General features: G+C 41.1%; 1 protein-coding gene across 5 annotated transcripts in view; it reads left to right on the top strand.

Moving 5' to 3' along the window:
- Window positions 1–27,832, top strand: part of B3GALT1 (beta-1,3-galactosyltransferase 1) — a 448,865-nt gene that overhangs the window by 395,858 nt on the left and 25,175 nt on the right. For 3 of the 5 annotated variants that reach the window (XM_081142112.1, XM_081142114.1, XM_081142113.1), the window contains one exon: window positions 20,116–20,227. The gene's annotated coding sequence lies outside the window, so the exon portion shown is untranslated. The remainder of the gene's footprint in view (window positions 1–20,115; window positions 20,228–27,832) is intronic. The other 2 variants (XM_081142115.1, XM_081142116.1) reach the window with 1 other exon arrangement.

Genomic DNA, 27,832 nt, shown 5'->3' with positions numbered 1-27,832 from the left:
TGTTTTGAGGAGGGAGGAGAAAGGGAGGCTATGAGTTCCTTTCTGTGTAGTGTAATAGCCTGGTGTCGGAGAGATAGGGCTAGTCCTAGGTAAGTGATCTGGGGAGTAGATACTTGGGCTTTCTTAGGAGAGATCTGGTATCCTTTTTCTGCTAGGAAGTTTAAAAGGATTGCAGTATGTTGTTAAGAGGGCTCAAGGGAGGGACTGCAAAAGAGGAGGTCATCTACGTACTGGAGAAGGGTGCTGGGTTGTAAATCAAGATGGGAGAGGTCAGCCACGAGAGCTTGGCCGAAGAAGTGAGGGCTATCTCTAAAGCCCTGAGGAAGGACCATCCAAGTGAGTTGTTGAGTAGTAGGATTGGTCCTTGTGAAGGTGAAGAGATTTTGAGAGTCAGGGTGTAAAGGATAGTGAAGAAAGTGTCTTTTAACTCTAGGACTGTAAAGTGAGTAGTAATAGATGGGATGAGTGAGAGAATAGTATAAGGAAGGGTTGGGAACTACTGGGTGATTGGTAAGACAGCCTGGTTTATGATGCGGAGATCTTGGACTAGGAGCCGTCGGGTTTTTTAACTGGAAGGATAGGAGTGTTGACGAGAGAATTAGTGGGGCGTAAAAGATTCTGGGAGAGAAGTTAATTGATTATAGAAAGGGGGTATTGTTGACATGGGTATGAGAAGTGGTCTCTTAGTTCTATCCAGACAGGTTGATGGTGTTGAGCTACAGATGGGGCTGTTGTGTCCTAGGTTTTGGGTGTGACTAGTGTTGCGGAGAGCGGAAGAGTATTTGACTCAGGACTAGGAAGAAGTAGGGTGAGGGAAGGGTCAGAGTTGGAGGTATGGGGAGAAATTGTAAAGGAGGCTCTTTTTAGGATTGGGGGAGGACAGTTGGGGAGAATGAGGAAGGAGAGGCTAAAGGGGGTCCCGAGGAGGGGACAGTTAAGAGGAGGTGTTGCTAGGGGCCTGGAGACAAGGCCCTCAACCCCCACAATAGAGATCTGAGAGGGACCAGAGGAACCTGTAAATTCGGGTAAAGCCGAGTAAGTGGCCCCCATGTCAGTAAGAGGAGAGATTGGCTTACTTTCGACGATTAGAGTTCCCCAGGGCTACTATGGAGTGATCAGTGTGGGGGACTGGGGCCCGGGCACCCTCAGTCTTCTGTGGCCAGGCCTAGGAGGCAAGGCAGGGTGAGATCCAACTGCCCCCGCTGTCCAGAGGGAAGGGGTGAGGCCTCCCATTGAGGGGGCTGGTTGCAGTCAACTTTCCAGTGGCCCTTTTTGCCACAGCGAGGACAGAGGCCTGGAAGAGGGTTAGGACAGGCCTTTGCCCAGTGGCCCTCGTTATCGCCTTTAGAGCAGGGGCTGGGGTGCCCTGTCTCCCTTACTCCGTGGTTGCTGCTGCTCATCTCCTTTGGAACCCTGGGCGGCCGCTGCTAGCCTTTGATATTTAGCCTGATCTTACCTTTTTTTCTCTTCTCAGGCCTCTCGTCCCAGTTATTAAAGGCCTTGAAGGCAATATTTAGGAGATCCTTTTGTAGGGTGTGAGGGCCCTCCTCCAGTTTCTGTAATTTGTGCCTGATGTCAGGTACAGACAGGGATATAAAATGCATATTCAATAATCAAAGACTCTCCTGAGAGGCGGGATCAAGAGAGGTGAATATTTGGAGAGTCTCCCTTAAATGGGAGAAGAACCAGGCAAGGTTTCCATCTGGGCCCTGGCTGGTTTCCTTAAGTTTGTCATAATTGAAGGCTTTACAGGCTGCCCTTCGGAGCCCTGCTGAGAGGCGTGTAACCATGTGTGCCCGATTTGTACGGCCAGGGCCGTTTGCCTGAGAGCTCCCTGGGGCCCTCCCAGAGAACAGCTGTGTGTCCTACAGGTTTGTCATTGTCCTGGCCAAGCAATTCATCAGCATGGGCCTGGGCGGCCACCCAGACCCTCTCTTTCTCCTTGGGGCACAGGGTGGATGTTAGAATAATATAAATGTCATGCCAAGTGAGGTCATAGGACTGGGTGAGGTATTCAGACTCCTTAATGTATCTTGTGGGGTCGGAAGAAAAGGACCTTGGCGTTTCTCAATCTGAGGTAGGTCCGACATGGGGAAAGGAACGTGAACCCGAACTATGCCCCGGGGCCCTGCAACCTCTCGTAAAGGGAGGACCGGTGCCGGGACAGAAGTTAAAATTTTTGAAGGGGGGTTCTGGGAGAATTTAGAGTGGGTTTTAGGGGGAGAGAAGGTGGGTTTGGGACTTGAGTCCTCAGAAGCAGAGAGAGGGAGGACTGCCTGGGCCTCATCCGGGGGATCGTGGGCTGGGGCAGCCGGGGGAGGCACGTGGGGTAGAGGAGGTCTGTAGTTTGCTGGGTCAAAAGATGATTTAGAGTCACTACCCCCAAGGTGGGTTTGGGGAGGCTGTTCAGGGTGGAGGAGGAGAGTTTGATAGGTGGAACAGGACTGGCAGAGGAAAGGCCAAGAGTGGAGAGTAAAGGCCTGGACGTAGGGGATTTCTGACCACTTTCTATTATGGTGACAGAAATCATCAAGGTCCCTGAGAGTGTTAAAATTGATCCCTGAGAGTGTTAAAATTGAAAGTGCCACTTTCTGGCCACTGGGACCCATTATCTAATTTGTGTTGGGACCAAGCAGTGTTGTAATAGCATAAAAGGTGCCTGGGCCTAATCCCCTGTGACACCAAGCTGCTTGAGGTTTTTAAGGAGGCAGCCAAGAAGCGTGGTCTTGGGGCGGGGGGCAGAAAAGTGTTGCCCATGGTGAGAGGAAGGAGTGAGGTAAGGGGGAATTGAGAGGGTGAGTGACTAACCCCCCACAAGGGGTGACCGTTTAGGGCAAGCGTCCCTGCCGGTAAATGAATCACCCCGAGAGAAGAGAGGGTTCCTCTAGACTGGGTGTCCCCAGGCCTGGAGGCCAAGGAGTCTTCTGGCCTAGCAGTAGGTCTTTTGAGACTGAAGAGAAGAGAGAATCAGAGGACCTGAGTGGTGGAGGAGGGTCACTCGCCAGAAAATGATCTGCCAGTGTGGAGCGTGGAAGTCAGTAACGGAGAGATCCCCGATCCGGTGTACTCCACAGCTGGCTCTGGAGGGTTGGCGAAGGGGGGCTGCACTACCCAGGCTGGGGTCCCAAACAGGATTTGGGGGTAAGCCCAGGATGAGCTTCCACTGCCTACCGCTCTCCAAGCTGCAAGTTTGGGATGGCCCATGCCCTGGACTACGGCTACCGGTCCTCACTGAACCCTCCCTGGTTTCGATGCCGAATGTTAGGCTTGCTGAGGAGGAACACACGAGGCCAGATGAGATGGTAAAGGCAATTTTATTAGGGCATCTGACTACAGATGGGCTGAGCTCCAAATGGCATCAGTACCGAGTGGTTGGGAGGAAATCTCTCTTTTTTTGTGTGTGTATTTTATTTTTTTTGATTTGTCTTTATTGTTGAAAGTATTATAGATGCCCCCTTTTTTCCCCATTGACCCCTTTACCCCGCATCTACCCCATACCCCAGGCCTTCACCACACTATTGTCTGTGTCCATGGGTTATGCATATATGCATATAAATTATCTGGTTAATCTCTCCCCACCCACACACCCCCGCCTTCTTTACACCATGGAATACTACGCAGCTGTGAAGAAAGATCTCTTACCCTTTGGGGCAGCATGGGTGGACCTGGAGAATATTATGCTAAGTGAAATAAGCCAGAAGTCTCTTTATAGGGTGTAGGGACGGAACTTTATGGCCCTTGCAGGTTTTTTCTGAGCAGGAGTGGAGAGTTACCCAGTGTAAGGAACGGGTTGTTATTTGAGTTCATCTAAAGTTACATTCTCAAGCAAGGGAGAGGTGAGCCCTCAGGAACATTAAGTTTTTGTCCAAACCTAACAGATAGGAACTAACCTTGTCTCCTGCAGAGAAGAGCAATGACATGTAGGGGAAAGACAAACTGTAAAACTAAAATAAATGATAAGTAAAATTTCCCAAGTATAAATAAAACAAATGGTCACTCTTTTGAAGATTCCGAGGATAAGACCTCTTTCATCATTTTTTTTTTAAGACTTTTTTATTGATTTTTTTGAGAGCGAGAGGAAGGAAGAGGGAGAGAGAGAGGAACATTGATGTGAGAGTGAAACATCCATCGGCTGTCTCCGTCAGGCTCCCTACCGGGAATCAAGCCTGTAACTTGGGCAAGTGTCCTGACCAAAAATTGAAATCGAACCGGCAACCTTTCAGTGCACGGGATGATAGGTGCTCAACCAACTGAGCAACACTGGCCAGGGCCATTTTTTATTTTTAGAAATGGAAAATTCAGCTCCCAACCTGATGTTTGACCCACATGGCATATAGACCAAAATACTTAGTAAGAATCTGAATGATGGATATTCGTTCATATTTTTTTTCAAATGTTAGGATTTCACAGGCTACACACAATCTCTAAACTCCCTGAACTCCTTTCCTTTTAAACTTAGTCCCTTCATTCCCTCCCCGCAGGGGATAGATGAAGAAATCACACCTGAGACCTTACCTCTCAGCTCATTCACATTTTACTTCCAAACCAGACCATTTTTCAAGTGAGATTTTCCAAAGGGGGGAATTTTAAAGATTCTCCACTACCAGATATTTTAGTAGGAAGAAAGAGCCTCACGAGCATATTATGCACTTTTTGCTGCTTAAAGCCCCAGTCCTCTGAGTTCTTCTCATATCCTGGAATTCTGTCTTTAACTAGAAATACTTCTAATGTTTCTTGAAGCATAAATTTGTTCCTCTGTGTTTAACACTAGCCTGACTCAATTATTTTTCAGCTTTAGTATCACTGAATAAACTAAAACCTTACTGTGAGCCTAATGAATATATGTCTTATTCAAATAAGTCTGGTCAAGTTTGATGTTTTTTTAATAAAGAAACACATATTCTGGAACATGCTGCCCTTGTTCATACAGTAAAAAATACAATTCTTTCTGTTGACTCATCCTTAAGTAGAAAACCATAGTAGGAATGCCTCTTCCTTTGTTATACTTTACATAGCATTAAGTAGAGCATTTAATAAAACAAAAGCCTATATTGATAATTCCCTCATTTACCAGGCACCCAATTTTTTCTTTTTTCTTTTTAAATATATCTTTATTGATTTCAGAGAGAGGAAGAGAGAGAGAGATAGAAACATCAATGATGAGAGAGTCATTGATCGTCTGCCTCCTGCACACCCCTGACTCTGGATCAAGCCCACAGCCCAGACATGTGCCCTGACTGGGAATCGAACCAGGGTCTCCTGGATTGAACCAGGATCTCCATGGCTCAACCGCTGAGCCATGCCCGGCCAGGCTACCAGGCACCCAATTTAACTGATAGTGTAAGATTTTGAAACTTCTTTAGGTGAGCCAATAGATCAAAAAAACCAAGAGGCTTTGCTGTGTCTGTTGTTTCCTTCAACCTTGAAATGTATCCATAAGGCACTTAGTAAAGCCCCTTTGTTGTAACAGACAGGTCAACTTCACTGTCACTGTTTTCCTCACACAACTATTTGTCGAACAAATCCTTTTTATTTCCCCCCTTCTAAAAAGTTTAGGTGGGAATGCACTAACGTGATAAACTATTGCCTTTCATCCTGGTCACGAAATTCCACAAAGTCAAAATCATCAAAGACTAAGCCATTCCTCCCTTTGCTTTAATCTCACTGCTTCCATGGAAAATGGAAGTAAACAGTGACACAGCTCCAGTTACCAGTATCAAGATAAAAAAGAAAGAGCTTTCCCTTTCCGCCTTTGAAATTATAAATGGATTGATGTAAAACAAATTTCAGAGCCTCCAGTGCTCACTTGCTTTCTGGTTGCGAAGAGTGGGTTCTGCATGAGGAAAAATAAATGAGTGAAGGAGGTGAGGTAATCCTGTTGCTAGGCAGCCTCCGTGAGTCCCACGACCGCAGACAGGTGTCCACTATCAAATTCAACTTGCCTTTTGATTATTTAGATTAAAATTCTATTAGCAAACTATAATTTCTGTTTTCCCAGGAACCTATGTAGCAGATATGTGGTTAAGAGAATTAAACTACTATTTAAAAAGATCCAAATTACAAGGAAAGATGGAAACAATTTGATACTATATTGCCCCAGAACAGAAACCAATGGGGAAGAATATTCTGGGACCATGACACTGCTGCTCCCTATTGAATATTTTAATTAGAAAAAGAAAAGAAAAACAAACTTCTGAACAGCTCTCTTTTTGCATTTGGGTTGCTTTCTTTTTGTCCTGGTTAGAGTCATCATTGCATCTTTGGCAGAATTGCCCTTTTATTTGAATGATTTAACTAAAATAATCAGTTATTTTATATCTGTCTTAAAAATAACTCCCCCATAAACCATTTTTTTCTCTGCTCTATGGTACTTTGGGGGCTATACATTCACATCTTAGAATCAATCCAGTGTGGTATCTGAGGAAAATCCTGATTCCATTAGCTCGTATGTGTGCTAACCTGGGGTATCCCCACATTCTGTACAAGCAGAGATCACCCTGGTTTGTTTTTCGTATCTTTCATGGTAAACTGACAATCCCACCACTGGTTGATTTAAATTTCAAAGCTTATAGACCATCCATCACCCTCAATTAGCATTATAGAAAACCAGCTCTGCAAGGATTTTTCCAGAGAGTTAACCTTGAGTTGTCAGGGATGCAGATATTTCTAATACCAGATGAAAGAGTGATAAAAGGTAAAATGGAGGGCAGTTTATCTGTCCATGTATTCATGTCTTGGGCCACGTGTTTATATCAGAATGATCTGCTTTCTTCTGGAATTGCCTTCACTAAATTGTACTTTAATATTTGTCTTTGGCTTTGATTGGACTTGATTTAATATTTGGTTGCATGAATTATGCTTCAACATTTGGGTAGTGGCCATTATATAACTTAATCTCCACTCTCCTTGTAAAAGTTATTCCATAATTTAATGTAAAATATAACTTGCTCTCCACGTTTATTTTTTTCATGTTTAAAAAATATGATGCAACTTGTCAGGTTTCTCATTTTTGCACTGACTGGCTGCCAGGAAGCTCAAATGCAAATATAAACAAGGACTCCAGGTATTAATAAAAATAACTCATAGTTTAACTTACCTTATTGTTTGTTTATAACTTGGGTCTATTTTTTCATTTCTTTTTTATTTGCCTTATCATTATATCTTCTTCTTTATAAAGCCCCTGAATTCTTTGTTTGAAGAGATGGTGTATAAGTAAATTCAACAATTAAAATATTCTTGTTTTGGTATAATAATTTTCAGATTTTAAAATATATGACAAATTTGATAAGGAAATGGTAGTCAGATATTTTAACTTTTCCTCTAAGATCAAGGTTAAACATAAATGAACATAATGAATTGCACTAGACTCTAACCAGTAATTAGTAAAAATAAAGGTTTTTATCTACTGAGCTAAGTTGATGAGGGATAATTTTGGCAATTTTTTCACATCACCTTAACTTTGCCGTTATTTTAACACCGAGCTACGGAGCGTCTATACTTCTGATGCCTTATTAGCTGTTGGCTTCTTAAAAATATGACACATGATTTAGTCATTCCCAGTATTTAGTAAATATCTGACCCATATGTAGTAAGCCTTCAATAAATACTTTTAATGCCAAATGAGTTTTTATCTATTCAGAGGCATTCCTGTGTGAAGTAATATTTCAAAGTGCTTTCCAAGCTTATGACTTCAATGAAAGCAATTTCATTTATGTTGCCATAGATACCATTTCATAACATGGTGCTTGATACAGTCTCTTATTTCTATAATGATTTTTTTCTCTGAATGGAACATATATTATCAGATTAAAATAAGCCTGTATTCAACCATTTGTGTAGCTGTTCATAAAATGTATCAAAATCAATTTTCAAAAACAGACCATCACTTTCAGAAATCAAGAAAAATTAGCACAACATATTGGGAAGTTTTTTCTTAATTTATTAACTATTGATAAACATTATAGTCCAGCAAATGTAAAGAGAAAGTTTGAACAGTTTTTTCAAACCAAATCATTAAACCTGATTTATTTTTTTTAATTGAGGTATAATTGACATATAACATTTTATTAGTTTCAGGTGTACACCATAATGATTTGATATTTGTATACACTGCAAAACAATAGCCACAATAAGCCTATTTACCATACATCACAGTTCAAAGTTACAAAAACTTTTTTTTCCTCTTGATTAGAACTCTTAAGATTTATCTCTCAGCAACTAGCAAATGCACACTATGATATTATTCTCTGTAGTTGCCATGGTATACAGTACTCCTCATGACTTTTATTTTATAACTGGAAGTTTGTACTTCTGGACCCCCTTCACCCATTTTACACATGCCCCAAACCACCTCCCATTAGGCAACCACCACTCTGTTCTCTGTATCTATGAGTTTTGTTGTGTGTTTTTTATTTGTTTTGTCTTTTAGATTCCACTTGTAAGTCAAATCATATGATATTTATCTTTCTCTGTCTGACTTATTTCACTTAGCATAATACCCTCAAGGTTTATCCACGTTATCACAAATAGCAAGATTTCATTCTTTTTATGGCTAAATAGTATATACCCATATGCTTTATACATTCATCCATAGATGGAACAGGTTGTAAATAAGTGCAGTAAATAATGCTGCAGTGCCCAGCCGGGCGTGGCTCAGCGCTTGAGCGTTGACCTAGGATCCAGGAGATCGGGGTTCGATTCCCGGTCAGGGCACATGCCCGGTTGCAGGCTCAATCCCTAGTTGGGGGCGTGCAGGAGGCAGCCGATCAATGACTCTCTCTCTCATCATTGATGTTTTCCTCCCTCTCGCTTCCTCTCTGAAATCAATAAAGATATATTTTTAAAAATAAATAAATAAAATAAAATAATGCTGCAGTGAAGATAGGGGTACATTACATGCAGATGATGGGGTAGGACAAAACTAGATTTGCAGTTGTGAGTACTCAAAACACAGGGTTTATTCTTGTATTATTATTGTATTATTTTCCATATGAACAACTGTAAACCTACTTTTGCCCTACCCTGTATGTAGTTTTCATATATATAGTGTATAATATATATAAATATATAGTTTTTAATACTGTACTGCAAAGATGGATGCCTGAGGCTCTAATTAGACCCTTAAGGGTAATAGTGAAAATACAGCCAGTCAGTGTATATTGGTCCTAAATTAAACAAAACAGAGTCAATTAGGGAAGTCGCCCCACCCTGCTCGTCCGCCCTTTGCATAAGGAGAGTCATTGTAGATGTGGGGGACAGAAGAGAAAATGTGAACCTTCTATTTAAATAACTCTTTTTCCTCAGACTATGCTGAGGCCTAGTTTATGCATGAAATACAATCTGGAGTCTTGTATTTGTGAAGTTTTATCCACCTCACATACGCGTTACTAAAATTGGACCACGTTTCTTAAGAAGGAAAATAACAGTGCATCTGCTCTCCATGAAATCTCCCTAAAGGACACTGATGTTGTTATTTGCCACAATGAGCTACCTGAATGTCATGCCATAATACAACATGGCAATACTTAACCTGGGGTAACTCAGCATGGCAGCATTATTTGGGGGCAGAATTTAAAGTATTTTATATTAGTTAACATATTAGTGAGTTTGCGCAGGATTTGCTACAGCTCTTTGAATCTAAACACATTAAATATCAGATGATCCCTGCGCATCCCTAACACCAATTGCCAGCTCTCGTGGAGTTTCTGTGGGAAGAGGACACCATGGATCAGTCAGCTGTCATCTTCTCCTGGTATTTCATAAATGCTCCTCGGAGCGTCCCAGCACATTTGATGGCAAGAATCATTTTTCCCTCTGCACCCACAAGCAGCTGAACTGCAAGACACAGTTGCGTGTGAATTTACTGTAGTCCTGTAGCCACCAACCCATGGACATGTTGACGTGGCAGCTTGCACTGTCATCCTCCCTGTGAGCTCAGCTTCATGTGAAGCGTGGGGCGCAGTGCCCCGCAGGGGGCTTCAGCATGTGGTGAGCATGAGCGTCAAGGTGACAGCAGCCTTCAAAGTTGCAAGGAATGAGAAGTGATTCTCAGTCTCCTAATACAAGCCTCATGGGAGAGAACGGATGTGAGAGAGGCGCCTAGGAGCCAGCACCTCACCGGGCTCGTTTTCATTTTAATCTTTTTAAATACAAAAGTAATATTTGAATGTATGTTTGTTGTAAACAATCCAAACAATATAGAAGTATAGAGAGTAGAAATAAGTGCCTTTGCACTCGCTGTTCACACTGTTCCACTCCTATCCCCGGAGGTAATGGATGGTAATTGTTTTCTGAGTGCTTTATTTTGGGGCTAAGACTAAATATTTATATTTAATATAACTAAATGGTTTAATGATTCTTATAATGAGACTTATTCATAATTGAAAATCCCATTATGTCTAGCATATCTCCCATTATAGTGTATATCTCCAGTAAGTCCCTATTATAACTATTTTATCAGTAAGTCTTGAAATACATTACCACAATGCACTTAATTCAGGAAGGAGAACTTCTTAACATTTAAAATGTTGTGGTTGGCTCCATAGGTGATTGCTGTGTTTTTATAAGCTGTGGGCTGAAAAACAGTAATAACAAAAATCTACAATGAAGTCCATAGCACTTTGAAATGATTTCACATTTTTCTTATCACAAGAGCATATATACACATTTGAAAAAAATAATACCTATATGTACAAGACATTTATTTAGGCTGCAAATAATGATTGGTGTGCATCTTAGATGGATTTGTGGATCACATCACTTGAAGAAATTAATTCATCACTGCTGACCATGTCCACCCACCCCCAACACATAGAGAAAGACATACACACAGACAGACACACACACACACATACCCCACAGGTTCAGAAATATCGTTATCGGACTATAGAAATTTTACATCAAGCAGGGAAATTCACCTAAGGTAAACCCTTTAAAAGTCACAGTGAAGTAATACTCTTCTAAATGGGTCATTGTTTAATTTTTAGATATTTATGTGTTTTGAAGAGCAAACAGGCTTTCTATTCCAAAATAACTCAATTATGTTTTGATTGCAAGATCAGATTTTTCAAGAATCTTGGATCTCAACTAGTAATCATTTATACATAAGTTGATAATTGCTTTACAAAAATAAAAACTGTTGCTGTGCTGGTGGTGGTATAGTGTTGGTACATGTGGTGTTTTCTGTCATCCTCGAGATTTCACAGTGTGCTCAGCTTTATCGATTTTGGAAAATACATGTTTTCTTCTGCATGATTTTAGGTATCTACATGCTCCAGGGAAGGAAGAGGGGAGGATGGGCTGGCTAGTGCCTGTGCCTCTGGCAGGGCCTCCCCCAGGCGGGGTGGGCAGCTCACCCATCTCCAGGACCTTTAGCAGACGGTTTTGCTCTGAGTACTTGGCTTCATTAGCTTCCTAGGCAAAGGCCTCAGATATGAAAGAACATTCAGTCCATTTATCCAGAATTTCCCCCAGGAATCCTTTTTTTTTTTAATGAAGTGCACTCTTAGTGACCCATCTACACGCTCCTTCCATCCTATGTATCTCAATCCCTTGGAGTCCTGAGCAGTTCTAACTGTGCATTTAGCCCCATGAAAAAGTTGTATTTTACTTTAATGGGGGTGTAACTCACAGGTCCTTTGTATTTATTACCATTTTCTCCCAGGGACAAATGTATTACAAGGAGTACATACATAGTTGCCCTGATTTGTAACTTTTCTCAAAATTTCTTTTACTTTTTACTGAAGGAGAAAAATGAACGGATTGGTTTTTGGGAGCCAGATCAAAAAGCTTTTAATAGAGGGAACAGATGGGCTGCTTCAGGTACCAAATCTTTAGGGCTACTATTGCATCAAATTTAATGCATACAGGCGGAACCAGGTGATTCTTAATGTGCAGTAGTCTTATTCTTGTTTGCAGTTTCGCTTTCCAATGTTTCAGTTCCTCGAGGTCAACTGCAGTCCAAAAACATTAAATAGGAAGTTTCAGAAATAATTCCTAGGTTTTAAATTGAGCACCGTTCTGTGTAGCGTGACAAAATCTCGTGCCGTCCAGCCCCCCTCCCCCGGGGCGTGAATCACCCTCTGCCCAGCCTGTGCCTGCTGCATAATCTGCCTGCCCACCAGGGGCTTAGCCCCTGTCTCAGTTATCGCATGCCTGTGGTGGTATCACAGTGCTTGTGTTCAAGTAACTGTTATTTCACTTAATACTGGCTGACCTCAAAGCCATTTACGTAACTTTTATTACAACATTGTTACTCTTATTCTATTTGATTAGTAGTTATTACTGTTAATCCCTTACTATGCCTAATTTATAAATTAAACGTTAGCACAGATGTGTATGTATAGGAGAAAACATAGAACAGTAACTCTTCCCTTAATGTCATCAGTGGGTTCTCCAACTTTAAGCAGAAGGAAGTATAGCAAAACCAGTTTTACTGTAATCTAATCGATACAAGCAAGAGTTAAGTTCTTATGTCATCTCATCAACGTTATAATGAAACAACACTGAGCAAACGATGTTATTTGAGGCGCTGCTATATACGTAGGGTTCAGTACCATCCGCGGTTTCAAGCACCCACTCGGGGTCTTGGAACGTAGCCCCCCGGATAGTGGGAGGCTACTGTAACTTTCAGCTCTAAACGTGATCATTCCGGTCATCTGTGCTCTACAGAGCATGTCCTAGTTCACTGCCTGAAGTCGAAGGAACATGCAGCTAAGCTTGCTAAGTTTAGTAGGTTCCACTTCCTGCCCCACACAAAGGGAATAACACAGACTTGAAGGCAGCTGGTCAGATAATTTTTTTAAATAAAATTCCAGAAAACTCTGCACATATTGCCCCAGGTCATCACACCTTGTGTTGGGAGAAAAATAGGGGTTTTTTTTCTTATATCTGCCTGGTAAAAATGTACAACTTCCTCCTGGGAAGAAATTATGCAAAAATAAGAACACAATAAGAAAGCGTGAGATATAGCTCACCACCCTGTTGTCAGTGCCAGAGCGGGCTGCCTCGACATCAGAGAAGTTCAAGGCAACAGAGAAGGAGAACCAGGCCAGGCGATTTTGCTGCCAAGGGAGTGAGATGTAAATGGATCCCAGGACCCTTAGTGAGAAAGTGAATTTGAAAAAAAAAAAAAAAAAAATATATATATATATATATAGCATTAATCAAAGTACTAGAATATCAGGTATAAATCACATTCATATACCATAGTTGCAATGAAAATTGTAAGCCTTCTCTTAGGAACCTATTTATTGAGTGTCTGATGTCCAGCTTTAGTCCCTCTATGAAATCATTAGTCTTACAGGCTTCAGTTATCTTTGTTTTCCAAACAACAAGGACTTGTGTTTTTAACACAAGTTCAAACCATTTCGCTGCTCACTCGTGACATCTCTAAACTGATTTCTCTCACAATTTAGCCAAGGCATGGGTAACGCTTTCACAGTGGCAGGTTTAACTCCCCATTCCTTTGGAAGGTTCACTGAGGAAAATGCGCCCAATTTGGAAATAACAGATGTGCATTTTCTTTTTACATCTAAGTGCCCATCAATAAAAACCTAGGGTGAGAAAAGAGCTTTATGTTTCAGAAAAAGAGATGCACTCCTCCCATAATGGGCCTCTTACTTGACATGTTACAACTTCAGCAAGCCTCGTTGGTCCCTGAATACAGAAATCCCCATTCAGTATGATCCAGTAGGAGTGGAGAGGACCTCTCTGTAAGTCCTGCCTCCTGACCTCCACTCTCCGCAGAAGCTGCAGCAGGTTCCCCATCATTCCTGTCCCTGGTCGGTATGGCTGGTGACGCCGGCTCCAAGTGTACCTGGGTACCACCTGCGTCAGCAGGAGGATCATTTTCCAGGCACAAGCCAGGTCCAGATGCTGCCCTGGAAGAGATGCTCTTGCTGCTTGAGTCATCTGTAGGGTGTGCGCTTTAGGTTGTCGGTTTTGTTTTGCTGTTTTTTAATGGTGGTAAAACATTTGTACAGGCACTGGCCTATTCGGTCACCCATTCTCTCTAGCGACAGATGCCATATCTGTTTCTGAAAAGACTGATCTAGAATAAAATGCCTATAGAAAAAGGAGGGGAAAAGCAAAGCAACTGCCCACAAATGAGTTATGCTCAATTTTCATTGGCGCTAACTAGTTGGAGACAGTCTATGTCAAAATCAAAATCAAGTTCCTTGAGCTTACATGGCATTATTACTATAACAAGGTGAGCATGACCTTATTCAAGACAAGGTGAGCATGACCTGAAAAATGCAGCAAGGCAGTAGTTGACTCAGTCAATATGCAAGCTTTGCAAAATTCCTCTGTACCTATGCCTTGGAATGGTCTTAATTTTCAGAACCAGTTTCTGCCATCTGTAAAGACAAAGAACTAAAGTTGTAGGTAAAAAAGTTTGACACACACGAGGATCTATTTCATTGTTTCATGTTTGCTTGATAAAAGGTAAATTTACTTTCTACCAAAATAATTTGTGAAACAACTCATTTATGCAGGCTAAAATTTTATAAGTAGACATAAATTAGAACATTTTTATTCCTGAAAAGTATCATAAAGTTATATTAAATTTTTAAAAGGCCCATAGCATTTCAGATATTTGGAATTTCTTGCTTAGCCAGTTTTTGAAAGCAATTTGGATTTTCTTCATTCTTCTTTAAGACCCTAGGACCTAGTAGGTGAATTGTACTTAAAAGGAAAATAAAAATATTGTTGAACTGCTGAAAGACTAGCTCAGATGTATTCAGTTTAAAATCAGGAAAAATAAGCAAGATTATTTTTAGGACTCCAGGCTACATTTCTTCATCCTCACAACATCCCCTTTGATTAACAGAAACATTAGCCACATTCATATTTTACAGCCAGTACAAGAGAAGCTATTGCTCTTAATTATCAATATTCTGAACACTTCATTCAAGAGAATAATGCATTTGATTACATACAAACATACATAGACACACAGTTCGGGCTCTCTCCTCTGTGCTTTAGCATCTCCCTTACTGTACTTATCTGACTTTTATCTGTCTCAAGAAAGACATAAGTTCCCCTGTATTTCCAGGTCCTAGTAAAATACCACACTATAGAAAATATTCAGCATAGTTTTGTTGAATGAAACAATGTATATTTTAGGAGGGGAATTAAGAAGCTGATTATAGAATCCAAATGTGGCCCTCACTATGTTTCAGCAGTTTATCTAAGAACAAGATATTGAGAGACCATGTGCAAGGCGCTGTGCTAAGCTGTGATGTATGAGCAAGAGTTCACACCCAAGAATTAAGTCATGAAAGAACATTTGTTGGAAACCTCACTTCCTATCTGCTTTAATGCCTGTTACAGAAATGTGATAGGTGATAGGATAGATATAGTCAATACTGAGCCATTTTTTAATCATTGAATTTCAGAATCACCTACACTTTTCTTGCTGAGTTTCCTAATTCTAGCCCCATATACTAAAATGTTAAGTTCCCCTCCCTTTGGTGTCCATTGTTTTTTTCCCTAAATTGGATGCCTGAGTGGTGGCCTTGCATCTGCTGCACTGCCAAGATGTGGGTGTAGGATGTATGGGGCACAGCTGAGAAGAGTTTCTGTATAATCTCTGTCTGTCAAATCTTGGGTGGTCACTTGTTTTCATTTGCTATGGAGTAAGGGACTCCGGAGAACTTTGAGAGATGTACAGCCTTGTTCAGAATGGTCCCCCTAAAAGTTTCTGCTGTCCCAGTAAATGGTGAACTCTCTGACATCACCTCTCTGAGTTTCCTAAAGATATTGATATTTGCAAACAGAAATTGGCTTAGTTCATCTTCTTAGGAATTACCTTTTTTTTAAACTGAAATGATTTTAACCCGAATTCTTTGTGTGGCTTCACTAACATATTTAAAATCATCTCCCACCTATGGTTTACTTTCTAATCTGGCTCCAGAAGTATTTTATGAGTTCATTAAACAAAGACAAGTTACAGCTATTATCATTCTACCTTATTGTTATGAACAACCATGTTTATATATGAAGAAATGGCATTGCTTTTTAAAATTATTTCAGGTGGCTTTTTTTAAGTATTTTATCCAAGATGATGTTCAGTCATTGTCAGTACTTACTCCTTTGATAACTCTGTCACTTGGGCTTTGGTGGTCATATCACCCAGTTGTATCTTACCAGGATGGCTTCGTTTCCGTAGGAGCTCAGTTGCTTCTTTCAGAAAAGCAACAATCACTGACAACACAGCAGGACTAGAAATCCTGGGATTCAAAGAATACTCTGTGTCGAACAGAGGGCACCTTGCCCCTTGCCTGGAGAAGTTACAGCAATACAAGACCTAGGAGTATAGTATATCATTCCCTCTCTGTAGCACTGCCTGCAGTCAAGTACTTATCACATGGATTTAGGCAGAGAGAAGTGCAAATCGATCTTTCTTACCTGGGGGTTTGCTGGTAAACCAGTTCTCCAGAGGTTGAGGACTTGGAAGAGGGAGTGACAGAAGCTCTGATTTCTAGAATTTGCCAGTCACTGTGGTATAAATACCCGACACACATGCCTCTCGATTCAAGGTATCTACATGTCACTGTGAAGTGGGGAAGGGATGCTCAGGGGGCTCTGCCCAAGCCCGTGTGGGCCAGCTCTAGCACACGCTGCACCTCTGCAGGCCCGCCCAGCGCCAGAGCTCCCTCGGGGGTGGGCTCAGGCCTCTGCTGTGACCACATCACCTTTCAACCTCTCCCGCCCCTTCTTCCTTCCCTCAGCACGGGTGTTGCTCCTGAGAACATGCTCCCGGGACCTGACCTGTGACAAGGAGAAATAGAAAGTTACGATGATTATTATTGACACTCAGTTCTTTCCCGAATTCATTAATTAGAGAAACTATTCCTTCAACCTGGTTTGCTAATGAATCACACAATTTATCTTGATAAATTAATAAATAGGCAGCTCAATGGTGCTTTCCATTTTGTTCTGCTCACCTTTATTCAAATCTCTGGTTGCAGACGGACCACACACAAACTGGGTCAAACGTGGCCAGGTGCTGACATTTGAGATCACAGTGCAATTTCTTTGTTGGCACAAAAAGGGTTATTGCAAAACTAGGAAGACTAAATCACAGGTTTAAATATTATTACTACCTTATTGGTCCTATTCTGTCAGTAAAACACTTTATAGCTAACTCTGGTCTGGAGAAACACAAAATGAATTGATTCCTTAGGGATAAGTGGCACTGGCAAAATTCCTTTCTTCCCCATGAAACTATAAAGAAGAGAAGATATTAATGAGATGGAACAGGGTAATGTTCTAGAAGAGCTATAATTTGTAGGCCTGGTAAAGTTGTAACTTCGATAAAAATGTGGGTGACACATTTTGAATCTAGGCTATTTTCCCAGAAAAACACGACAATTTATATAGTCAATTTTCAACTATTTGCCTAAGAAAAAAATAGCAATAGTGGCAATTATCCAAAAGAGTGGATAGTGAACAAATTCATTTCTATTTGACTTTGAAATACTGTTTTGTATTCTAAAACCAACATTTGAATGTGGATGCATTTTATATTCTGGAAAGTTGTGATGCTTCTAACTTAAATACTGACCTTCTACTTTAGAATCAGACTGACAGTAGTAGCTTATGTTTTTCTTCTTCTCTTGTATAATATATTCCTGCCATTTATATTATTGACGAGAATAGGTATCATTATCTCTTAGGATAATGTTGTGTTCGTCCTAGAGCAAGGAGATTTTCTATCTATATGTTTCCTAGTTTATATTTTCTGAGCGATGATGAATTAAATATTTTGGTTGAAAGGACACTCTGCCCTTGCTTGGTTAATTTTAAAAAAATATTTTATGTCAAAAAATTAAATAAAATGAGTGGTCAAAGTAAGGAGTTATGTCTAAGTAATATTTGAGAGGTTTAAACTGAAATATCTGCCCATGGAGAATTAAGTTGGCTATATATACATTTGCATACATTTTCCACACATATTTGGCCCTGGTTTGGTTAGTTTTCATTCAATAAGTGCTAATATGTGTAATATGTATGTAACAGCACCTGGCGTAGGGCCTGACTCACGTTGGCAGTCGATAACTGCCTGTTTCCTTCATTCTTTGCTTCCTTTCCTTCATTCACCAGTTTTACATAAGATGCTTCATATTAATGCTTCATATACTTTAATAAATGCTTATATTTTATTCTACTCTTTCTTTGTATAAAAAATTCTATAAAAGGAAGAACTTTTTTTTTTTAATGTGCTAGAGTAAAATAGTCCTGATTTTATTTTCCCAGTGTCAACATTCAGTACGATGCAATTCTAAAAGCTACCTCCATGGGAATGGATTGATCAATATTAAGCAAATAATTTATTAAACACCATAGCCTTTTAAAGGGTAGGAATGAGGTCTTGTGCAGGCTGAAGATGGACCACGTGCTCGCCTGCCTCATTCTTAGTCCTGCGGCACTCTCCCATCCCAGAACAATATGTTTCCACATAAAGCAGAAGACTATCAAGCGTGCAGTGTTTTCCATTGTTTGCTTTGGGACGTCTTTGCTTTGGTATTTGACTTGACAAGTATTTGTTGTTTGACCAAAGTTGATTTTTCTCTCCATTTAAAGATCTGAACAGTATTTTCGGTTGAATACTGACAAGGCAGTCAAGAGGTGGGTTAAACAAATGGACAAGCTGTGTAGACCTAGGTTCGAACACTGCGTCCACTACATACCAGGGTGACATTAGACAGAGACTCAATCTCCCAAGGTCATGATTTTCTCACTATTAAAATAAAGATAATATATAAAATGAAGAGGATTGTAGTGATGATTACAAGTAATAACTGTAAGTAAATTAGTGTATAGTAGGCACTCAATAAATGTTGGCATCTGTTACAAATAATAGCAAACATTTACTGAATGCTTGCCGTATACAGATGCCATTCTAAGCACTTTCTATGCACTGATTTATTTAAACCTCAGTACAGTTCTACAGGTCGGGTACTGTTGTTATCACTATTTTACACGTGGACCTAAAGAGCTTAAGTCAAGTAAGCAACTGAGTCCGTGTTTAAAGCCATTTCATACGCTTAACCATCTCACAGCACCACCCTCATATAAACAGAGCAGCATTTTAGCAGATACCAGCAAAAGGACCCAGTGGTTCCTACTCGTGACTCTGCCCATAGCCCTCACTGCCATTCTTCACATCTGGCCACACTGCTTAAACACTCTCCCAAACGCACGCCTGAAATTCGATTATCATTTCATATGAGGAACCATCATATTTCAGTCACTCAGCTGCCCATAATACAAATGGTGAGAACAGAAAATTATACGTCTCATTACAAAGATTTATATAAATACAACTTGAGACCCAAGGATCAGATCAACTAGTCTGATCAGATCCAGCCAGTCTGAGAGTGTTCGCAAGTGAAAGTGAGGACTTAAAGGGCAGATACTCATGCTTAAAAACCCAGCTCTACCACAAATTAGCTGAATATCCTTGCCCAAGAGGCTTCAGCCCTCTGGATCCCTTTTCATCATTTGGAAATTAAAGATGCTGCCCTAGCTCTTAGGTCAAAGCTGGCTACCCATGAGCTAATCCTGACCCTCAGGTAGGCTTTCACTTTAGCCATGTTTGACCTGCACAACATTTTGTTTTGTTTAATTGAATTCTAAACATAAATTCAAGAGATTTCACATAAAAATCTGTTTTTCTGTCTTCCCTTGGAAGTCTGCAGTAGTGGCATTATTGAGCTAGTTTTTCCTTACGCATCAGTAAAACCCATCAGCTAGGCGTGAGCAGTGCTGCCCCCTTCAGATGGGACGTGAGCTCCCCAGTTCACCACAGCCCTACTCTTCCCTATTGCCTCACACCCGGTCGGCTCCTTCAGTTACCCTACTTGCCTGGCCTTGTAGGCACAGAGGTTTGCAGTCCTAGGACCAGCTCTGGCCTCACTTGTTCATTTATTCATTCTTTTTCATTTGCTCAACCTCTATTCGGTGCTCACCCACTTGCCATTCTGCGTGCTATACTTAGAGACTAAATACATCCCTCTTTTTTAAATGACAGAGTTCTGCCTTGATTTCTCAAAGCCCGATTCATTTTCATTGTTTCTAAAGTTTTCTCTTTTCTTGTTATCCACATAGGATTGTGCAGCTTTTAAGCAGCAGCGTCGCCTGGCCCTGCCGTTACAGATGGAGCCCATGCTTTGTGCCCTGCGCCTATGGTAAGAAGAGCGCGGCACGCTCCGCCCAACAGGTCGGAGGGGAACACGCTGTTCAGTTATGTGGGCTGTCACTGTGGGAGAATAACAGCAGGTCTGTAAAATCAGAAATCAACATCTAAGGACTAATGAGAGAGAAAAGTTTAATGGTGGTTTTTTTAATTAATGTTTACCTGCTGTGATATGTACAAACACCATTGCCATAAAAGTCTCATTCCTGAATGATATAAGAGAAAAAACATGATAACTAAAGAAAAAAGTCCTTTTGTAAAATTCATATTGACAAGTATCTGTGAAACCTTTGGCTGATTTTAGTGGTGGCCTCTTTTAAGATGAAATATTAGGGCACTAAAGACATGCAAAGACATGCCTTAGGTGACCTGAGACAACTCCTCTTTAAAAATCTATTTCTCTAAGGCCATAGCTAATTGATTCTTGAAACTTCTTTGCTGAAATAACCTTGTCTCATGGGCAGTTGTACTTCAATTATTTCTTATTTCACTTTAAAGTAATAGTATTTTATATAGAAAATGATGGTATAGTTATTAAGAAGTATCTAAGATAACTAGTAATCATTAAAATGTTTTTATTTAAAGTGATTTTAAAAAGCAAGAGAGCCATGGCTGGTGCCGCTCAGTGGTTAGAGTGTCGGCCCGTGCACCGAAGGGTCCTGGGTTCAATTCCCAGTCAAGGGCACGTACCTGGGTTGCAGGTTCAATCGCCAGTCCCTGGTCAGGGTGTGTTCAGGAGGCAAACCAATCAATGTGTCTCTCTCACATCAATTTTTCTCTCTCTCTCCCTCCCTCTCCCTCCCTCCCTCCCTCCTTCCCTCCCTCCGTCTCTATCTAAAAAAAAAAAAAAATCACTGGACAAGTATCTCAGGTGAGGATTAACAAAAAAACAAAACAATAAAAGTCAAGAGAAATATTCAAAATATTCCTTTATACACTTACTTTTGCCCTAAAAAGCATGATAACTTTGTAAAAACGATTGCAGATTTCCTGTTTTATGGGCCAGGAAAAGGAGCACCACATGGGCAAGAAGAGACTTGAAGCCCACATTTTATCTTCTCACCATCACCTCTATGATCTGGGCCAGTAATTTAATCTCTTTAAACTACAGTTTTTGTCCATAAAAGGGACAGTTATTTCAGAGTGCCTTCCAAATACCAGGCTGTTTGACAATAAAGTACATCTGTAAGTGGAGGGTGAGAGGGTAGCTCTGAGCTAATCCCCTGCAAGCTAATTTGCCAAAAATAAATTCAAGAAAACACCAGTTCGCCAAATTTCTTTTCATTATTTACAAAGTGTACAGCGATTTGCATTGGCTATGTTGGTTTTCACCAGCTTTGGAGATTTCTGTGAGGTTTTAGTTGATAGTTTTCCAGTTGGCTTCAGAGCTGTGTTGGAAGGAATGCCCAGCTTGCCTTTGCGGTAGCCCTGACGTTGTGTAGAGGGAGGGTCTTCTGATAAGGAGCCATGGATAGGCGCCAGCACACAGCCAGAAAGGACCTGGGCTGAGAGACAGGAGATTATCACCAGGAGGCTTCTCCAAATTCAAGACAAATATATTCAGTATTTAAATATATTAGGCAGACTGAACCAGTTTTGATAACTGTGTCATTGGATTAGTGTGCTGGCATGGACTTTCCTTTTAGAGATCTTATAGTTCGATAGTGGAAACAGACTGAAAACAAAACATTATTTATTAAGTAAATAATGATATTACAAATTGTGATAAGCACTATGAAAAATACAAAAGGGGTGCTAAGGCAGTAAAGAGCTAGAACCTGCTTCAGAAAGGTTGGTCAGGGGAGGTGTGAGAGGCAAAAGAGCTAATTCTATTCCCCTCCCTTTCCAAACACATTATAGGATTGCGTTGCCTTGGTCTCCCTGGGGTTTCATAGGGCCATGGGATTTGGTCTGGCCAATGTGTTGTCTTAGAAACAACATATGTTACTTCCTTGCTGGAGCATTTAATTGTTGCTCTAGCTCCCTGTGGCATTCTGACTGGTGGTGTGTTCCAAGATGTGGTTGCCCCCTTAACCTGAAACTTTCGAGACTTCAAGGAACAAAGACCCCCTCGGCCAACCCTCTCTGAACATGTAGCATGGGAAAGCAACAACAGACTTTAATTGCCTTGAGCCACTGAGATATGGAAGCTTTTGTTAATGCAGCTTTTTGGAGACAATCCTGACTATTACACGAGGCATCTGTGAAGAGGCAAAGGAATAGAGACTTTAAGACAAGAGGCTTGGAGCTTGGCTGGTTCACAGAACCGAAAGAGGGCCAATAGGGCTGAATTATAGTAAATCAGGGAAAAGCAGCAAATAATCTTTAGAGTTCCTTCTACCCTCTCAGTTCTTTCCTGCTCTGGCTCTGAGGCTGTTCTGATGTTTATATTCCTGGCAATGTTTTAACACAGATTAAGCTGCTTGACTCTAAATACCTTTGATTTGTTTACAGGAATCAAACTCTCATATTTTATCTCTTGCCTCTGGATTATGATCCTTTTTTTTTTATGAAGAAGTTTGCATGTGGGCCATTGATATGATAATGCAATCCTAATGCCTCCTCAGGAGCTGAGGGCCTCTATCCCGAGTCAATACTGAGATGCACTTGAGTGTATAGACTATTCAGAGCTGAGCTGAGGCTTGGGATGAGCAGCAGTTTTCCATTTTGCAATTGAATAATATGTACTATTGTGCAATTTTTAAGCTCTTAGCTCTTCATATCAATTTCTAATATTCTGGCAACAGAATCTAGAGAAAAGCACAACCCTTTATGGGACTCCTCGTAGCCCCTTTTTAATGTATATGTAGGAGAATTTGTCTTTTGCACTGGAGATCTTGTTTGAAAACAAAACAAAAACCCCCTAGCAAAAAGCAAATTGCAGGAGATGTAGTTTATCTTCTTTGTAAGAAAAGAAGAGCTGAGTCAGTCTTCCTTGGATTTGACAACTAAGGTATTTCTTTATCCTTGACACCGCTCAGAGAGGGCTACAGATATTGTAACTGCCTTTATTGAAGTTTGGTGGACTTAGAAGCAGTATGTCCATTTGATATTACAGTGATTCTTATACAGTTCTTAAAGTCTTAAGGACTTTTACTGAGGTGAATGAAATCCTGCTTAAGGGAAATAAAGTAGGAGAAGGAAAGGAAATGGATCTAAACTTTAAAAATGGGTCTTTAATATACTCCAGGCTCAGTGCTAAGTGCTTTTATCACCGGAAAGGGACTGGACTGGGGCAGGTCTACCCCAGCACAGCTTGGAATGTGTGGTTTCTTGAAATTTGATTTTGAAAATGTGTTTATTAAAGCTGGGGTCAGTGAAACAAAGGAAGGGCTTAGGATACATGAAGCAAGATCACAGTAACAGAAGTGAGCCTAAGCTGGCTGCCTGGATTCACTGAGAAGTAAAAGTCACAGTGACAAAAGTGAGCTAAGGTGGAGCTGCTTCTGACTTACTGAAAAGTTAGGCAAGAGGGGGCTCTTGGAGCCTAAGAGAAAGAAAGCAAAAGTTTGAGCCTGAGTAAAGGGAGGTGCAGACAGACGTGCTCAAGGGAGAGTGCACACTGGGTCCTTTGTCTTGAGGGTTTTTATCTGTTTTCTAAAGGCGGGAACTTCAGGGGAGACCTCAGAGGAGGATCTCAGCAGAATATTCTTCAGCTTTCTAGGCATGTACTTCAATATGCTAAATTATATAGTGGGGTTTGGGATCATTCGCTGGTCATCTTCACCTCTATCTTGGATTTGTCTGGCTCAAACTGGGGTTTTTGTTATTTATTCCCTGACCTTATCCGTTCTTGGGTTTGGCTGGCACTAATGGCACTAACTGGGTCTCTGTTATCTACCTCCCAGATTAGGGTGATTTAACTGCTCTCTGGTTGGGGAGGAGAGATGTAAACTATTTGTTCCTAAGTGCCTTTGGCTATGAAGGATAGTGTCTTGTAATTTATTAGCTGGCTGTTAATTGCTCAGCCGTCTGCTTAACTATTTTGTCTCTGTTTCCTTCATTCCACTTGTCAAGGAATTTTCCTAGCTTCTTACTAACCTGTCTCACTTTCATATGTATCATTTTCCCCACACAGTGGAGGAAGCAGCTCATAGAGGTTATGATCACCCAGCCAATGAGCAGCAGACCAAGGAAGGGACAGAGGTCGTCTCCCTCTAAAGACCCTGCTCTTTCTCCATGCCACTCAGACTAGAATGTAAAAGTTTCCTATACCATCACCACAGCCAAATCCAGAATGGCCCATCCCTACATTTCTAAATCCCCAGAGTTGTCCTCTAAAAGATAAATACTAGATCAGTCTTGATTTATTACATATCTAGATTCAAAAGGCCTCTAAACAGAGCTGGTTGTAATAAGCTGGGCTTTGCTAATTGTGCATCTTCCCTTTGTTCCGCCTCATCCTGTATAATTAGCACAGTCTTGAAAATAGAAATTTTCCATGACATTAAAATTCTTATACAGCACACCCTCTAATTATTTCATATTTTCACATTAGGGACTAAGATACTCGTGGTGGAAGGGGTAATTCTATTTATTTAATTAATTATAGAAGGAGTTCAAGAAAATAGATTATTAAAATAATTTCAACTAGATGCTGAGATATGTACACATAGACCAAGGCACAAGCATACCTTTTTTCTCACACCCTCACTCTCTCCTAACTTCAGACCTCACCATTTTCGACTCTGGTCTCAGCTATGCCTGTTAGGATCTGTTTCTATCAAGGACTTACCTATCCTTTAAGACTCACTGAAAATCGTCTCTCAACAGGCCTTTCCAAATGGACACCATTACAATTAAGTTCCATCTTCCCATACTCCAGGGCACTTTGTGCTAATCTTACCGCATCTCTCTGCTTTGTATTATAGGGACTGGAGGTGGGGCAGAGATGACTGGTGACTCACTCAAATATGATTTCTCCCTTTTCTTCCTGAGTGTGTATTAGACAGAATTTGCTTGCCTTCTTTAGAGTTGGGTGTGACCACATGATGAATTTCTAGCAATGGAATATGAGTGGACGTGACATGCTTCATTTGGGGGCCAGGGTTTTTAGGAAGTAGGCATGCCTTCTCGCTGCTCGCTCTCCTCTGCTGCCCTCTGACCAGGTGAGAGAACTGTGAGGCCTCAGGCATGGAGGGAGCCTGGGCTCCTGGATCACCAGGAGAAAAGCCATCTGGCCAGGCCAGAATGCCCCCATTAGGTTGTTACACAAACAAGAAGTAACTGTCTGTTTTGTTAAGCTCAGAAATTTAGGGTTTCTTTCTTATAGCTGCTAGCGCAGACTTATCTAACACAGCACGTACACGCTTGTATGTGTGTGTCTGTGTGAGTGTGACTCCTATTTTAGAAGTCTCAGAAGAACTGATACCAAAAAAATTATCCTTCACTGTGAACAAAATTAAACTAAATTGCTGCCTCGTTTAGAAATGGAACAGATGGTCATCAAAACCAAGAGTAGAGGGTACTCTAAAGCATTTCTGCTATTGGAAATGCCATTTTCTCATTTGCAAGTAACTGTCTGGAATTTGTGAATAATCTCATAGGCGACTGATTTAGAGTGGAGAATGAAAGGATACCCAGTTAGTTTCAACATTAAAATGTGTTCTAGTTCATTACTCATTGGAATTTTCATCATTATTTCAATCAAAAAGTAGGTATCGAACACACCCTGCATGCCCGGCAGCCTCTAACAGTGCTGACCAATAAGCTACCTGGCCCAGCTCACTCCAAATACACATTCCAAAGGGAGAGCCAAATATGTACCAAGTCATCACATTACTGCATATGCACTCAGCTTCCCCCCCAGGATCTCAGGTTCCTCACCTGTAACAGAGAATAATATTAGCAACTTCTCAGATTTTGTTGTAATTTTAGTTCGATAACATTTATATAATGATTGTAAACTATTCAGCACTGTGCTTGACTCTTGAACTTGCTAAGCACTCAATAAATCTTAGCTATTATTCATATTAATTTAGATAAATACTATGAGATGTATAACAAAGGAATCTCACTAGACTGAGGGAGGGGTGTGTGGAACACAATAGTTTCGCCCTCAAAGAGACTGATAATAAGAGTTTCAAAATCATTCTCTGCATTTAAAAAAATACAGTATGTGCAAAGGACCAGTGATCTTAGGAATCATTTTCAAGAAACTGGGGAGGAAAAAGTGAAGTGGAGTATAGAGAATAAAAAGGAAATTGCTGCAGGGTGAGACCACAAAGGGCCTTGGGAACCACCATGTAGTCATGTAGAATTTAGCCTTCTTCCTGAGCACAATAGAAAGGCATTGAATGGTTTCAAATAGGTAGTGACACAGAACGATAGGCCAGAGTGTGAAAGAAAAAGATTAAAGGGGAAACAGAAAACAGAACAGGCAACTAGACCACTTAAAAAGTTACCGTAGGGGTCAAGATAAGAAGTACCCGTAAGGTGGTGGTAGTGGAGGTGGAGAGAAGTAAACAGACCTGAGGAATTTCTGCAGTGACATTGGCAGAACATGGTGACGGGTTAAGTAGAGAGATAAGGTTGAGAGAGCTGTTAAGAATGGCTGTTGGTCTTTCAGACAGATTCACTCTCTAATCTCTTCGCTAAGGTGTTCGATGAATTAGCCAGCTTGTAATTTAGTGTCCACTGTGAGGCTGGCATGTTGTTTTTCTTTTTCTTTTTAAATGAAACACTGGTGAAGATCTTGGACCGTGACAAATTCAGAGCTCATTTTTCAAATGTTTCCCTCTGATTTCTGCTCTTTCGGGCCTGCAAACTGAGGCATAATTTAGGCATGGCCTCTTTGTTATTTAGCTGGAGAGGTGTTCCATGCAATTTCCCTCCAGATGGAGTTTTCTTCACATTCTTCAGCTGAGCAGAGTAGAAAGCCCTATCAGCGTTTGCTTCCTGCATTCCTCAAGTGGCCTTGGTCACATATCTGGGAATGGGCTGTCACTTGACTTGCAGCCTTGTGCTCCACCCACTCTACCAACTCTGCCCTGCAGGGCTCCCAGCATGCTCCTCTCCTGCCTGAAAAACAGCACCTGGCAGGTTTTTTCCTCCGAGTCCAGAACCCTGGGAAGAGAAACAGACAGGAAGGGCAGGAGCCAGTGTCCTTTGGTCTCTGATGGACTCTTCCAGATCAATCCATGAGCAGCTGAGGCAGAGCTGACACAGAGGAGAGACAGGAGATATTGGGGTATGCCCAAGCCCCTTCACTCTAGCTCAGTGACATGTTGTCTCTTTGTGCCTCTGAGTCCCAAACCCTCAAAGAAAACTGATTGAGAGATACCCTGTCAGGAGTGGGGTGAGGGTAAGGCTCAGAGAAGGGATGGGGGAGCATGGGGGTTACCTATAGCACACATGAACATTGGTCAATAAAACACATAGTCTTACACTGTGGTCTACCAAATGTCCTCCACGCCAAAACAATTAGGCTTCGTGTTCAGAGGCACAACTCCAGGTCTCAAGAACACTGATATGACAAAGCGTACAAAGGTCGGACTCAGAACCAACATAAATTCTGAGGTGCATCTTCCCAGGTGCTTCATAAGTCATCTAATTCATTGCTAAAAAGAGCCTTGCAATTGGGTGTTTACACATTCTCCTGAGAGTTGAGGAAACAGAGCTCCAGAGACT

The sequence above is a fragment of the Miniopterus schreibersii genome, assembly GCF_964146895.1.
Source record: "Miniopterus schreibersii genome assembly, chromosome: 7".
In the NCBI taxonomy this organism is placed as follows: domain Eukaryota; kingdom Metazoa; phylum Chordata; class Mammalia; order Chiroptera; family Miniopteridae; genus Miniopterus; species Miniopterus schreibersii.
Note: the sequence above shows the minus strand (reverse complement) of the source record. Positions and strands in the feature narration are given on the sequence as shown.